Source organism: Mauremys reevesii, linkage group 10 (assembly GCF_016161935.1).
Source record: "Mauremys reevesii isolate NIE-2019 linkage group 10, ASM1616193v1, whole genome shotgun sequence".
Classification (NCBI taxonomy): domain Eukaryota; kingdom Metazoa; phylum Chordata; order Testudines; family Geoemydidae; genus Mauremys; species Mauremys reevesii.
In genome coordinates this window covers 81,915,856-81,931,760 of record NC_052632.1, presented here as the reverse complement: position 1 = coordinate 81,931,760, position 15,905 = coordinate 81,915,856, and the positions used below count along the sequence as shown (strand labels likewise).

At 52.4% G+C, this 15,905-nt stretch overlaps 1 protein-coding gene across 1 annotated transcript in view; it reads right to left on the bottom strand.

Annotated features, from left to right (window-relative positions):
- RAB26 (RAB26, member RAS oncogene family) overlaps positions 1 to 15,905 on the bottom strand; it is a 194,670-nt gene that overhangs the window by 170,388 nt on the left and 8,377 nt on the right. The gene's annotated exons all lie outside the window — the stretch shown is intronic.

Here is a 15,905-nt window from a genome sequence, read left to right as displayed (position 1 = left end):
AGAGCTCTGCTCCCAAATTCAGCCAGGAGAGCACCACCTTCCTGACGAAGAACACTGATTAATATGGAAAGCATCTCCTCTGCTAATGCAAGGACACAGACAAGCTTATCACAATGCGAGTTCCAAGGAGAAAAGTTTAAAAGAAATGCAGCTTTTTTAAAAATGTCAGGTCCAGTTACAAAAAATCTTAATTTGCACAACTTGGCAAATGCATGAGGAAAACACAAAGGTGTAAGCTTCTAATTAGCACCAAGATTCACAGGGAGAAGCAAGATACAGTTTCTGAAGAGCCTCATGATCCAGGAGCCAACAGTTCAAAGACTGGTTAAGTGAGATGCTAGTGGGCTTGATTCAGCCACTCGGATGGACAGAGGATCGGACAGAACAACGGAAAGCCGAATTAGAACGTTTGCATCACTCCCATCAGCTAAAAAGGAATAAACTTGGGAATTAACTGGCCCTTTGACTTTATGGCTTTGGTATGATGCTCTTCCTCCAGCTGGCGGTGAAAGTGAAATAGAACTACAGCAAAGCATGGAGCTTTCATTTCAATCAGGGTTTTCACTGTGTTCTTGTAATTACCCCACGATGCTGCTTGCGCAGTGTCACTGTGCGGTGCAGGACGCCTGCCTCTGATTTACAGCGAGGCACTTAAATTTCATCTTCTCAGGACTCTTAATCACCAGGACGAAGGCTTGCCCTGCTCGGAATATTAAGTGACCCGGGAAGGTTGCCAGCTTGATGACACTGGAGGCCAGAGTCTTATTTAGATACAGAACAAGTGCAGCCCTGGCAGTGGCACCACAAGCCCATTGCTCCATCAGCGTCAGCCAAGACTGACTGGAAGATGCCTCGTGTCTAGGGATGAGGAGAGGTTATTTCCTTTGCCCAGCCAGTCTGTGGGCTCTGCAGACGATGCCAATCACTGACATTTCTGAGAGCTTTTAAGGATGCCCTATGCACCTCTACACTATGAAGAGAGAACCCGCCCCCCACCCCCTGCAATTTGCATAGACCCACAAACAGCTGAGAGATGTTCACATCCTCCTATTACCGCTCACCTAGAGAGGAAAGACAATGCTGTATTGCTATGAACCCGACCAAGCCAACTACGGCCCTTCTGAAGGGGGAGTTTGGACATTAATATGACAGCCAGAAATCCAGGAGCTTCAGAGAAATTCAAGATAAACAGGCAAGGGGGAGAGCGCGAACAGGTGCAACCCTCCCTTCAGAGCATCACGTGACTGAGAGATGGTGGGATCACAGAGGAACGGAACAAACCCCCGGTCCGACAGGAACTGGAGGAGAAGGAAGCGCTACAGACAGGCTTTGCGCAGAGAAATGGCAGTCAGCTCTGAATCGAAGAGCTCGGTATATTCCCAAGAAGGCTGGAAATCCTGAGTGGAAACCCTTTCTACAGCTCTGGAGTTCCAAACCCCAGAGTGAAAAATCACAAAGGCAGAGGAACGCCTAAGGCAGAGGAAGAAACTGTCTCCTGCCCTGTGACCTTTTATGGGAGGAGAGTTGGGATCATGTTGTTTTGCAAGTCGGGGGGGAAATGCTGCTGGAATCTCGGGACGTTCTTCCCCCTTTCAGTCTAATCAGAAACAGAACAAACACAGTGGGGCAAGGAATCTCTGAAGCGATGCGTCTATAACTAAAATGATGCAAACTGGAAGAAGATAATCTGTTTAAAAAACCCCAAACAAATGAAGGTTTAGAAAACAGATGGACACGCCAGCATTTGGGCTGGAGGCACCAGGGCCTCTAGATGGAAGGGCGGAGTGCCCAGAGGTTTTCTGGAAGATGGTTACCAGCAATTTCAGATGCAACAGGTAAGTACTGGGCCATTCAAATCAACAGAGCACACAAAATCTTATCTCAGAGACCACTGGAGTACGCACAACCTCAGACAATGCTTGTTAAGCTCCATAATTAGAGAAGGTGTCATTGTTGCAAGCAGTGGGAAAAGAGAAAATTGAGTTTCAATTAGAGCTGGGTGAAAACTGGAAAAATAATTAAAAATTCCATGACCGGTCAGTCCAGTTTTTAAATTAATTTGCTTCATTTCTATTCAGTATCCTCATATTCACGTCCTCAGAATATTCTAGTGAACAGGCTTTTCAGGCCAGAATGTCCATGGAAACAGCAGATTTTAAGCCAGTATTGGACGGTATGCAGAGAGGGTGAAATTCAGCTCTGTGCAAAGCAATAGCACAATGTCCAGGCACAACTTAAGCCTTCCAATTTGGCCTTAAATGGTGCATAGGCCTCCTGCTAGCCTTCTGCACGGAGGGGAATTTCATCCCAGAACGCAAATGTTATAGTCACTTCCTGCACGGAGCCCACTGCAGACTGGATTCCATGAGTCAGGTTAAACCCACCAGAGAACAGAACGTGCACACACAGCTCAGACTGTGAATACTCGGAACAACCAAGCAACATTCCAACAACTAACCATTAAAACGTATGCGGGGGGTAGGGGGAAAACGTGATCAGCTCATGGACAATTTACAGAGGGGGGAAAAGGGGGGAGATGTGGGGGTGGAGGACACATCTTGAATAAGCAAGTAATTAAATTCACCTCAGCTCCAATTTAAACTCTGGGATTTTGTTTTGCTTCCATGATTTCGCGCCAGCAGTTACCATGAGAAAGAGTCCAGCATGTACACATTTTAAAAGGGGGGCTTGATGTAGGATTTTGTCAGTCATAGGATGAGCAACAGAACTAATAGGATTTTTCCAAATCCATGATTTGCCCCCTATAGTATTGTTAGGTTGGAGGCTGCATGGCCCTCACCAAGCATGTCTGGATCTATCGAGCGGTTGGGTTTGCTAGCCAATTTCCACAAACGAGGGATCTAGTGAACGCCCCGTTGGTTAGTGATAGCTGAAAAAATGGAAGCTACCACCCACAGACAAGACTTAATGCCAATGCCAGGGCTGGGGACTGATTTGATTGTGTGTCTGAGGCAGAGGCAGCCAGAAAGTTGGTGGAAAGCAGCAGGAAGTCGGGAGACAACGACAGAAGAATTTATAGCCTGACTCAGAGAAAGCAAAGAGACAGCTTTTGGTCACAGTGGTGGCTGGAAAGGCAGGCTTGGAAAGGTACGGAAGGAAACTGCTCCCTGTTTGATTCCTACTGTGTTCAGGGAAACAGAACTTCATACATTCTTTGTAAGTAAACAGGATCACACCACGGAAATACCTGACACCACCGCCAATTTCTCCTCCTAGCAGAAACAAGTGGCAAGACCCCCAAAATTAACTAAATGCTTGAGCTAAAAAGAGGAAACAGATTCAATTATGGAAAGAGTTAATTTCTTTTTAAAGAGATGCCAATGGAGCCTATCGGGATGAACTAGAATACAAGATGGGAGGCCTATCCTTTGGAAGGAAACCAAGAAAATAGCACAGGAATTTGGACAGACATTTCTGTCACTTAATGAAAGTCAATGGCATCTATAAAAGCCACTGGGTTTTGTCCTTTCAAATGATCAGGCTAAACACACGTAACCTCCTGCTCTGGATTTGTTTCAGATGCAGCTCTACCATTAGCAATAGCGATGGGTAAAGGGTAAGTTTTCATAAGCCCCCGTCCAGACCCAAACACCTTGGGCTGGCTACCCCAGGGTGCACAGAGCCTTGGAGCGTTCTGGCACTTCCCACCTAAAAGGCGACAATCGCTGTCTTTTCTGATGGACTCAAAATGCTCCCACCATAAAATCAGCTTAAAAAAAGAAAAGATGCTGAAATAATTTCTACGCCCAAACTAAAAATTAACGAACACAATTTGATGCATTTTGTGAAAAACTGAATCCTTGCTGGGCCACTCGTATTTCTACGTCACCACAGCTCTACTTCGCACAATATATTTAAACTCAAAGGGATATATTGTTCTCAGAGCCTATTCTAAAACACAAACCTGGGAAAGGGGCTGTGCACATGACAGAATGATGAAAAACGAAGAGTCCATTAGAAATGACAATGCCAGATGAATTTTAAATGGGTTTCTATTCATTTTGATTTGTTCAGTATTATGTAAACCATTACAAAATAGCTTTGCGGAGACCTAATGGTTTAACATTCTTGAAATTAATAGCCTCTCCTCTGGCCGGCATGGACCACTAGACCATAGCCCCTTAGCTCATCCTCTTTGGGAGGAGAGGGGATCATCATGCCTCTCTTTCAATGTAGTGTTGAAATCAGATGCCAGAGAGGGCCTTGGATGCTGCATGAAAAATGTTACAGGCAGCCACCTGGGTACACGGAAGCACCTTGGACAGATCGCTCCTCCTTAGAGAGAAGCAGCAGGGACTTTGCAGACTGTCCATTCTGTTGGCGAGCTGCTGTTCTGGCCAGGGTGAGCTGTACAGGAAGACACCGTGGGTATGTTTGTAGGGCTTGCATGCCAGACAGAGACATAAACAAACTGTTTATTCATTGTGTTTTATCAAGCAGAGACACGCAATCTGGCACACGCATGGCGAGGACAGGGCTGTACGATTCAGCATAGGAACAGCAGCTCTCTGGTGCTTACTAGACGGGCCCTGCATCTCTGCTCTCCTGCGGGGGTGAAAAGGGGGGGGCACCGATTCAGAGCGGAGCAGTTCTGCAAAGCTGCTCTTGGCGCGCCTTGCACCACTTCTGCACGGTACAGAGGCAGCAATCAGGACGACTGGCTGGGCAGTCACGACAGCGCAGACACACCCGGCTACACTAGGCCTTTCTTGAACTGCCATCGCACTGGGCGCTCACTTTGCAAAGAGATGCAGCCTCAAAGGTCCCATTGAGGAATCGGCTGCGGCCTCTCCCCTCTGCTGGGTGTATTCAGACCCACTCCAGTGTTTGGGCGATTCTGTCATTCACTATGGGCCGGCTGCAGAGTGGACATAAGCCGTAATTGTACTGGTACCTAAAGGAGGAGATTTTAGTTACACGACCGTGGGGTACGCCTGGAATTCTGGAACAACCGGTCCCAGACTTTGCTCCCCTGTATGCAGCTGAGTTAACTGCTGTGACATCTGTATGTACAAGTGCGTCACTCATTGATTATTTACCGGGGCAGCCAAACTTACTGGCCCTCCGAGCCACGTACAACGATCTGCAGAAGTTTGGGAGCCCCAGCAGGCATGTCCCAGGGGGCTGGAGCCCTGAGGCCCCCCTCTCTGCTGGGCAGAAGCCAGAGGCAATGCATGGGGGGGCACATGGGGTCAGGTGCCCCCACATATTTTTGCCAGGGTCGCTGGCCCCACTCGATCACCTGGTGCCGCCAGGCCCCCTCCTTGCATGGCAGCTGCTGGAGCTGACAAGCTGGGAGCTGCGGCCCTGGGGAGGGGCGGCCCCAAACAGCTGGGAGCTGCAGGGAGAGCTAAAGCAGTGGCCCCTCCCTGCAGCGCCCAGCTGTTTGCTGCTGCCTCGCCACAGGCAGCGCTAACGCCTGGGAGCAGCAGGTGAGGGGGCAGGCATGGGGGGAGGCAAACCTTCAAGTTTTGCCCTCCGGCCCTTCTCAGCGGGTACCAGTCGTCTCCGGCAGAAGCCCCCCCGCAGGGTGGAAGCCTTGAGCTTCTTCCCCCCAGTCTGCTAGGCGGAGACTGGGGCGGGCGGGGCACGTAACAGGGAGCCGCACTTAAAGAGCCACACGTGGCTCGTGAGCCGCAGTCTGGCCACCCCTGGATTAGTACAATCCAAAAGGGATGCAGAATTCCCCAGAAACCCAAGAGCCTTAACCACCCCAGGTGATACACCGGCATGGCTTAGGCAGACCTGCTGCCTTCTCTTGGCATCTCTAGCTTTGGAGGGTTTAACCAAGCCGCCAGCAGACCTCTGGTCTGGTTTTCTGGACCTTAGCGGAGGCGAGCATGATGCTCTGCATCATGGGGATTCAGGTTTTCTTCTCAACAGCCAGTGACCCCAGCTGTGACCATGGATAAGTTCCCTACCCTCTTGTGCCTCAGATTTCCCCATCCGTGCAATGAAAGAGACAGTACTTAGCTCACAGGTTGGCGAGTGGCTTAATTTTGCAAAGAGTTTTAGCGCCTCCGTTGAAGCAGCAACATTTTACGTTTGCAGCTGAATCTCAAGATACTTTACAACAGGCTTACCATGACAGGGAAAATTAATTAATTTCCCTTTTCATTAAACAGCAATAGCCCAGCATTTGTCAGTATAAAGTCCCTTAATTATAGCTTACTGAAAACAATATATAATTAATTTACTTTAGTCAGAAAATTTGATGCCAAATCCCTAGATTACACAAAGTTGTGATGCGATGGTTTTGTTATTAGACAAAACACAAATTAAAAACCACATCCACTCATGCAGCAAAAACCTCCCATCTTATCAAGTGACAGACTCATCAGCCTTGCGATGCAAACTGTAAGAGATGTACAATTACACAGTTGCTGCAGATAAGAGTCTTCTGGCTGTACATCTCCATGTCCAAAACCCATTAGTTCTTTTCAAAATTCGTAATAAGTTTCAGCAGAGTTACATAGTTTTCTTTGTATTGTTTCGCCACATGACTACTCAATATATGTTGCATAAACTGATATGCTGGAGAAGTGAGTTAACCATAATTTGATTGTCTACTGGTACTAGAAAATGCAGAAGGCATTCCAATGAATAATTCATCGTACTTCAGTATCAAAAGTCAGTGTTCTAGGCATTGCATTGGGTAGTAAAACACATTCCATTTTAAAATAAAATATTGAGCAATTACTTTCAGCAAAACCGAGTCCGTAACTTTAAATTTGGTTTTACAAATCCAGCTGTAACTCGGCAGCTATGCAAAACTCATCCACCTGCTCTGTCCCTAAAGCCTACTCTATTTGCAGGTAGCACCACCTCTGGTATTTCCACAGAGATTTCGAACCAATCCTTTTATCTCTTATCCTAGGCACTGTACCAGAAAAAGCCAAATACTAGAAAGATATTGTTCATACACCTGCTTACTAGCAACTTGAAAGGAACATTGATCTCATGGCAATCCTCCAAGAAATAGAAGAGATCTGAGGAACTACTGAAAAGAATCCTGGGGGGAAAGAAGTTATTAGAGGAAAAAAGACGGTTACTCACCTGTAGTAACTGGTGTTCTTCGAGATGTGTTGCTCCAATCCATTCCAGTTAGGTGTGCGCGCCGCGCGTGCACGGCTTCTCTGGAACTTTTTCCCCTAGCAACCCTGGGCGCCCTGGAGTGGCGCCGCTATGGCGCTAAATATATATCCCAGCCGGCCCGTCCGCTCCTCAGTTCCTTCTTGCCGGCTACTCCGACAGTGGGGAAGGAGGGTGGGTCTGGAATGGATTGAGCAACACATCTCGAAGAACACCAGTTACTACAGGTGAGTAACCGTCTTTTCTTCTTCGAGTGATTGCTCCAATGCATTCCAGTTAGGTGAATCCCAAGCCTTACCTTAGGCGGTGGGGTCGGAGTGAGACGTGGCGGAGTGTAAAACCGCGGAGCCCTCTAGACTGCTGCACCAACGCAGTGGGAGGCGAAGGTGTGGACCGAAGACCAGGTAGCCGCTCTGCAGATGTCCTGGATGGGGACATGGCTCAGGAAGGCGGCGGACGAGGCTTGCGCCTCGTGAGAGTGAGCGGTGAGTCGGCATGGAGTCACGTGAGCTAGCTCGAGCATGACCGGATGCATTGGGTCACCCAGGAGGCAATGCGTTGGGTAGAGACTGGCTCGCCTTTCATGCGATCAGCGACGCGATGAAGAGCTGGGTGGACCGAAAAGGCCTTGTCCGGTCGATGTAAACGCCAGCGCCCTACGGACGCCGAGGGTGTGGAGCTGTTGCTCCCGGGCGGCGTGGGGCTTCGGGAAGAAGACCGGAGGAAGATGTCCTGATTAAGGTGGAAGGCCGAGACCACCTTTGGTAGGAAGGCCGGGTGAGGGCGGCTGCACCTTATCCGCGTGGAAGACGGTATAGGAGGGCCCACCGTCAAAGCTCGGCTCGAGACTCTCCTTGCCGATGTTATGGCAACCAGGAAGGCCGCCTTATAGGAGAGGTAGAGGAGAGAACACGTGGCCATAGGCTCGAATGGAGGACCCGTGAGTCTGGCCAGGACGAGGTTCAGGTCCCAGGTCGGGCGGGCGATGACCGGCGGGTATAAGCGGTCGAGGCCCTTCAGGAAGCGGGAGACCATTGGATTGGCAAAGATGGTCCGACCCTCAGCCGACGGACGAAAGGCGGACACCGCGGCGAGGTGGACTCTCAAAGAGGAAACCGCCAGACCCTGCTCCTTAAGGTACCATAGGTAGTCCAGGATGGTAGTGATGGGCACCACGAATGGGTTGAGCCCCTGCTGGTCACACCAGAGCGCGAACCTCTTCCATTTCGCCATGTATGTAGTACGGGTGGAAGGCTTTCTACTTTCAAGCAGGACCTGCTGTACGGCTGCCGAACAGCCCCTCTCTGCGTGGGTCAACCACGCAGGAACCAGGCTGTAAGATGGAGAGATTGGAGATTGGGGTGGAGGAGTCTGCCGAAGTCCTGTGTGATGAGGTCCGGCCACAATGGGAGGGTGATGGGCTCCCGAACGGAGAGCTCGAGCAGCAGGGTGTACCAATGCTGCCGTGGCCAGGCCGGAGCCACGAGTATCATGGTGGCTCGATCCCTCCGAAGCTTCTGGAGCACTCTGTGCACTAGCGGAAACGGAGGGAAGGCATAGAGGAGGTGAGTCTGCCACGGATAGAGGAAGGCGTCGGACAGAGATCAGTGCCCTCGAACGAGCAGAACCGGAGACACTTCCTGTTCGCCCTGGAGGCGAAGAGGTCGACGAAACCCCACCTCCGAAAATCGTGTGGACAACGCCGACGGAGGGACCACTGTGGAGAGAAACGACCTGCTGAGGCGTCGGCTAGCGTGTTCTGCACTCCCGGAAGAAAGGACGCCCAGGTGAATGGAGTGGGTCACGCAGAAGTCCCAGAGGAGGATCGCCTCCTTGCAGAGGACGAGCGAGCTCCGCCCTGCTTGTTCACGAGGCTAGTGCTGTTGTGTTGTCCGTGAATACTGTCACCCAGCGGCCTTGCAGGTTGGTCGGCGTGACATGCAAAACGGATCGCCCGGAGCTCGCGGACATTGATGTGGAGAGCGAGCTCCTGGGGCGACCAGAGGCCTTGAGTGTGAAGGCCTCCCAGGTGGGCCCCCCAACCGAGTGCCGAGGCGTCCGTGGTCAGCGTCGCGGACGGACGAGGAGGGTGGAACGGCACTCCAGCGCAGACGATCTCTGGGTCGAGCCACCAGCGGAGGGACTCGAGGGTCGACCGTGACCACCATGTCGATGTGGTCGCGGGGCGACGCCAGCCACGACTGGAACGGACGGAGGTGGAGTCGGTGACATATGCGATGCCATGTGACCGAGGAGGCGGAGGCATGACCGCACCGTCGTGGTCGGAAAGTTGACCAGCTCCCGGATGAGGGAGACCATTGTCAGGTGCCGAGACCGCGGCAGGCAGGCGCGGCCCACCGAGGAGTCGAGGATCGCGCCGATGAACTCCACCCGCGCTGGGAGCAAGGTAGACTTCGGCATTGACAAGCAGTCCGAGGTGTTGAAAGAGGGACAGGATTTCCGCCACCTGTCGCTGTACTAGCCCGCGACTGCCCCGAATCAACCAGTCGTCCAGATAGGGGTAGACGTGGATCTGGCGCCTGCGGAGGGCTGCTGCTACCACTGCCATGCACTTTGTAAACACCTCGGTGCCGTGGCAAGTCCGAAGGTAACACGGCGAACTGGTAGTGGTCGTTGTTGACTAGAAACCGAAGGAAGCGCCTGTGAGGGGGTAAATGCGACATGGAAGTAAGCGTCCTTCATGTCGAGGGCGGCAAACCAATCTCCCGGATCCAGAGAGGGAATGATGGTCCCCAAGGTGACCATGCGAAACTTGGGCTTGAGCAGGTATTTGTTCAGCTAAGGTCCAGAATAGGACGTAACCCTCCTTTCGCCTTGGGGATGAGGAAATAACGGAATAGAATCCCCTGCCCCGGCTGTCTGGCGGCCCTGCGTCTAGGGCACCCACGCTCAGTAGAGACTGGACCGCTTGGAGGTGGACTGGGTCGTGGGATGGGTCCCTGAAGAGGGACAGGGAGGGTGGGTGGGAAGGAGGGGCGAAACAAACTGTAGACGGTATCCCGACTGGACAGTCTGAAGAACCCAGCTGTCCGATGTTATACGGGACCACGACGGGCGAAAATAGGAGAGGCGGTTGGAAAACAAACGGGAGGATCCGAGGTGGAGAGTGATGGGCTTCGGCGTCCCATCAAAGGCCTGCTTGGACCTTGCGGGCCCTTGGAAGAGGCCTGGGACTGGCGGTGATTCTGTCCCGCTGCTGCGGAAGGACCGAGGGGCCTGCTGCCGGAAAGACCGCATGCCAAGAGTTCCGCCCATCTTTCAAGGTCTGTATCCGTCTTTTCGGAGAATAGGCCTTTCGTGTCAAACGGCAGGTCCTGCAGCGTGTACTGCACCTCTTGTGGGCGTAGAGGATTGCAGCCATGAGATGCGACGCATCGTCACCCCTGTCGCTATTGTCCGCGCCCGAGTCCGCGTCTTTCCTTCCTCGAGCATCGCCGAGAACTCCTGGCGGGAAGTTGTCGGCAGAAGTTTGTATTTTGCCAGGGATGTCATGATGTCAAACACATACCTGGCCAGGAGGACCATTTGGTTGGCTATGCGCATCTGCAGGCAGGTCCATCCTCCGGCGTCCTTGGCTTTGGGCGCCGTTTGACCGTTCACGGCCATTCACAGACTGCACGACAAGCGAGTCCGGGGTTGCGAGTATAAGTACTCATAGCCCGTGGGGCTGAGTACTTCCTACCCCGCGCAGTGGGCGGGATGGACGCGGGTGTTTGCCAGAGCGTGGCCGCGTTCTTTTGTATGGTCTTCACAAAAGGCAGTGCCACGCGCACTGGAGCGTCCGAACCGACCACATTAGTAATGGGGTCCTCATCCTCCTGGACCTCTGCCACCGGAAGGCCCATGGCCGTCGCCACCCGACGGAGTAGTTCCTGGTGGGCTTTAAGGTCAATGGGGGGTGGGTCTTTAGCAGAAGTCCCAGCCACCGCTTCGTCCGGGGACGATGACGAGGACGTTGCTTGTCCGATGGCCTCCACGGGAGGGGCCATTAGAGGTGCCACAGCCAGGTCAGGCTGGACGGGGCCTGGTGGTCCGCATCGAGGGCTCGCGGGAGGTGACGGAGGGCGACTGATCGACGCCGGGCACCGGCGATGTCTCGTGGGGAAGCGGAATGCCTTGCGCCGTGATGGCCCCAGGGCACCCAGAATCCCCACTGCTGAGCCCCTTGAGGGTGGTCGTGGGGCTGGCGGCAATGAGCCGGTGCCGGCCAGGGTGGGGCGGAGCCAGGCTTGCGGGATACTGCCAGATGGTCTGGAGGCCCGTGTCCGTCCGTCCGGTACCGGGAGAGACCTCGACCAACGGCCACCGCGGTGCCGGGAGCTCGACCGGTTCCGGGAGCTCGACCGGCCGGACCTGCGGTGCCGGAGCGGCTGCGGAGTTCGGTGTCGAACGGTGCCGGGCGGGACCTCGGCTGCGCCCGGTGATCGGGACCTCGACCGGTGCCGGAGGCGACCGTACCGGATGACGATCGGTACTGCGGCGGCGAGATGGCGATCGGTACCGCGATGGGGAGCGGTGCGAGATCTCGACCGGCTGGACGGTGAGCGCGACGGGTCCTGGACCGAGTGCCGACCGTGCCGGTGGTCCACAGATGGTGGTCGGACCATCCTCGCCGGTTTTCCAGCCGACGGAACAGCCCGCACCGGCAGTGCCGGGGCGAGGCTCGGTGCCTCTACGAGCTGAATTAGCTCGGCGCGGAGTACGTCTCCGGCGTCGTCGGCAGCCTTGGCTCAACTCCGGACGGCACCGGGGAGCGCGACGGTGCCGGACTCAACGGACCTGGCGGAGTCAACGGCACAGTGTCTGCCTTGCGCGCAGTTACCACTGGGGGCGCAGGCGGCACAAGCACTTTAGCTGAGTCCTCAGCACGGGACGTAGCTACGGCTTTGGCGAGCCGGCGAGCGGCGGTGCCGCGCCGGGTGGGGCCTGCGGGACCGGTACCGGGGCGGCCCGGTGCCGCTGGTGCGCTCTGAACCGAGGAGGTTCTCGGTGCCGGCGTCGCTGGTGCCGCCGGTTGGAGCGACGCTTCCATAAGTATCTGCTTAAGCCTGTGGTCCCGGTCTTTGCGTGTCCGAGGCTTAAAAGCAGAACAGATAACGCACTTGTCGGTGCGATGTCCTTCTCCGAGGCAACGGAGGCAAGCGTCGTGTGGATCGCCAACGGGCATAGGCTTTTGGCACACAGCGCAGGGCTTGAAGCCCGGTGCCCTGGGCATGAGCCCGCACCGGGAAGGGAAAGTAGCCCTTAACCAACTACTACCTAGAACAACTACACTAAGATAACTATAACAACTGAACATTAACTATACAACTAACTATATATATACAAAAAACGAAGAGTGAAGGCTAGGGTGGTGGAGGGCAGAGAGCACTCCACAGTTCCGACCGGCCGTCACGGGCGGTAAGAAGGAACTGAGGAGCGGACGGGCCGGCTGGGATATATATTTAGCGCCATAGCGGCGCCACTCCAGGTGCTAGGGGAAAAAGTTCCGGAGAAGCCGTGCACGCGCGGCGCGCACACCTAACTGGAATGCATTGGAGCAATCACTCGAAGAAGAAGTGCATGTTTTCTACAGAATGAATCTAAATGCTCTGTGCTGGATCTAGGCATTAAGGACACTACAAAGCTGACAAGGACATATTTTTGCTTGGTTTGGATCATAGGCACAGCAAGTACCTAACACTTCTATCTACACTTGGGGCAAGATTCTTACACATTTTGAGCTACTGCCTACCAAAAAAAGAAAAGGAAGGAGCAGACAGGCACAGCAGGAAAGGTGTTATAGGATGGTAACAGATAAAGAACAGGTCACTGATTTATTATAGGGTCACAATCAGTATTCAGCGAGATAAATCAGTCAGCATAGCAATGTGAAAAAACGGCCCAAAAGCTACTGTTACAGTGATGCAAAAGGAGGGACATCATACTATGAAAGGTGGAATATACCCCAAATCCAGGCTGTTAGTACAGCTAGTCAAGCAGCAAAACAACCGATTCACTGATAAAGCACCAATTTCAACATGCTACTGGTCACAGAGCTATCAGCTATTCAGGAGACTGCTACATAGTTGTGAAAGTGTTCACAAATCCCAGATTTACAACGTTTAACACAAATGTCTGAACATTCAAACCAGCAGCTCATTATATCTTGTTCTGCTGTTTAAAAAAAAACAGCTCACTCAATCAAGGAGTAGATACAAAACCGTGCGAGTTTGAGAACCGATCTCACAACAAGAAACATGAATTTCAAACAATCCAGAGCCTGGAGAGTCCTTATGAACAACAAATACCCCTGCAGAAATCAGGAATAGTCCATGAATGACTGTAGTCCATCATGGGTTAGGCATTCATGACAGGTTTCAGAGGGGTAGCCGGGTTAGTCTGTATTAGCAAAAACAAGGAGTCGTCCTCGTGGTACTTTAGAAATTAACAAATTTATTTGGGCATAAGCTTTCGTGGGCTAAAACCCACTTCATCAGATGCACGGAGTGAAAAATACAGTAGGCAGTATATGCATTAGAGCACATGAAAAGATGGGAGTTGCCTTACCAAGTGGGGGGTCAGTGCTAACGAATCAAGGCGGAAGTGGCACTAGCCAGCACAGGTGCAGCATCTCCCAAATGCCAGGTGGACCACGTCCGTGCAGTCGTGGCTTGTATGTGCATGGGGGCCCATTGACTGGTCTGCCTGGGGCTCGGAATTGCTGTCCGCGGGCCTGATCCACTTCATTGACGTCAACAGGACATAAAAACGTGCTTAGGAACTTTCATGAACCAGTTTTCCTTGGAACGTTCATGGAGCCAACTGCCAATAAATGGCTACTTTTGGGCATTTACTCTCTCATAAAAAGCTGGTTCCACAGCCTTGTATTCTCTCTCTGGAGTGCTGTCCCTTAAATACAACATGAAATGATACAAACAGGTCATTTTCGAGACAGGCAGGGCCCTGGTGGCAAGAAGCTGACGTCCTGGGGGCTGCCCTGAGAAATGGCAGCACAAATCTCTAATGCCAAAGAGAATTACTCACCTCTTCATGCTGGATGGGCGTCCAGCCTTCAGGAGCTCGATCCTGGCTCACCAGCGGCGTGGCATGGTCACCCTTAAAGAACAAGCCCTTCACAACAGAGAGTGTCTTCGCAGGACACAATTGCCACTTAGAAACATGGGGTGTTTGGAAAGAATCCGCTACCACCTGTCCAGGCTGCAACTCGCCTACAGGAGGCCACAGGCTGAGTGGGCCACGGAGGCTGACCTCCCTTGCTCCCTGAATTGGTCACGTCCAGGTAACAGCAGACACACAATGGCACGTGTGCGCTGTGGTTGTCCGTGGTTTAACTGTTCTGCAGATCAACTGAGGTCTCCAGGGCTGCCACCAGCATGAAACATACACAAAACTATTACGTTTAAAGAGAAATATTTTCTCTGGCTGACAGTTTGGAAAGCTGGGCCTGTGCGGTGGCACGTTGAAAGGGCTCCTTGAAATTTAGCAGCAAGCCCGAGTTAGACGGGGGTACCCGTGGTGGCAGTTCTCAGTCCTGAACAGGAAGAATGCAGCTGGCAGCTGAAGAGCTGGCATACACCACGTCAATGCATCAGGGAGCCGAGGGGCTCTGAAATGCTGAGAGAACTCAGGAAACGTGCAACTCAACAGCACGAGGCTGCCATAAGCAACGACACAGGATCTGCTGCAACATGCTCTCCAGCTCCATCTCACCAAAGCGAGCTGCCCGCGCTGCCATCAGCCGTTCTCTCGGTTTGCTGGGTTCTTGTTTATTTACGTTTAATATTCAGGTAAACACTATGTCTGATGCTAATGGGGGGAGACAAATCCATTTCATTCCCTCATTATTCGCATTCGTATCCAGGCTGTTGACACGACAGGTTTGGAATACTGATGGGCTCAGTGAGGGTATCTTTGGCTGAGCGGCTCACGTTTGTTTTCAGGCTCCAGAGGTGGGGCTGCAGGACAGCAAAGTATCCCAGCTCCATTTGCGTGCTGGGCGTCTCACGGATGACTAGGGCATGTGCGCATTGACAAGCGAAAGCTCTACCAGCCGCCTTTCCAAGGCGGGCTCCTTTCCCAGCCCCTCCAGCCTTGAAAGACTCTGTATTCATGCTGACCTGCTTGAGGAGCTGGAGCAGGCTTTGCTCCCACTGATACAGTGATAAGCCAGTGACGCTCAACCTTTTCCATACGAGGGTCCCCCAGAGCCGCCGTTCAGCTCCATGTAGCAGGCTGTAGCTGGGACTCCCCTCCCCTGTAGCAACATGAGATGGGCAGGTGGTTGTGAACCCCCGATTTCGAACCCAAGGAAGACCCACTATAAAACAGGAGGCCTTCTTTAATATCCTGGATTGGGATGAGAAGTACTATATCAATAGGAAAACTGCACATTGCCCAGGAACCTCTTGCCAATCGATATAGACACACCTTACAAATGCAAGCACCTCTGAGGAGAAATGTAGCAGCTGTTTAAAAGGACAGTCAGGTCTAAAAATAATAATCATACTATTAAGGGAATGGAATTTCTTCCTCTCTCTTACTCTCACCACCTTAGATTACTAAAACTGAAAGAATGTTACACATCTCATTAACTAGGCACTATTTATGCTGCCTCTTTATTTTTTGCATTTCTCAGCTCAGACAAAGAAAATAGATTGGAGAGTCACAGTCAATTCCCACTAATTTTCACTCCCGAGCACTAGCACAGTGCTGCAAAGTTCTGGTTGCAAATGCTGCACGGGAATTTTCTGTTTGCAAAAAGAGTTTCC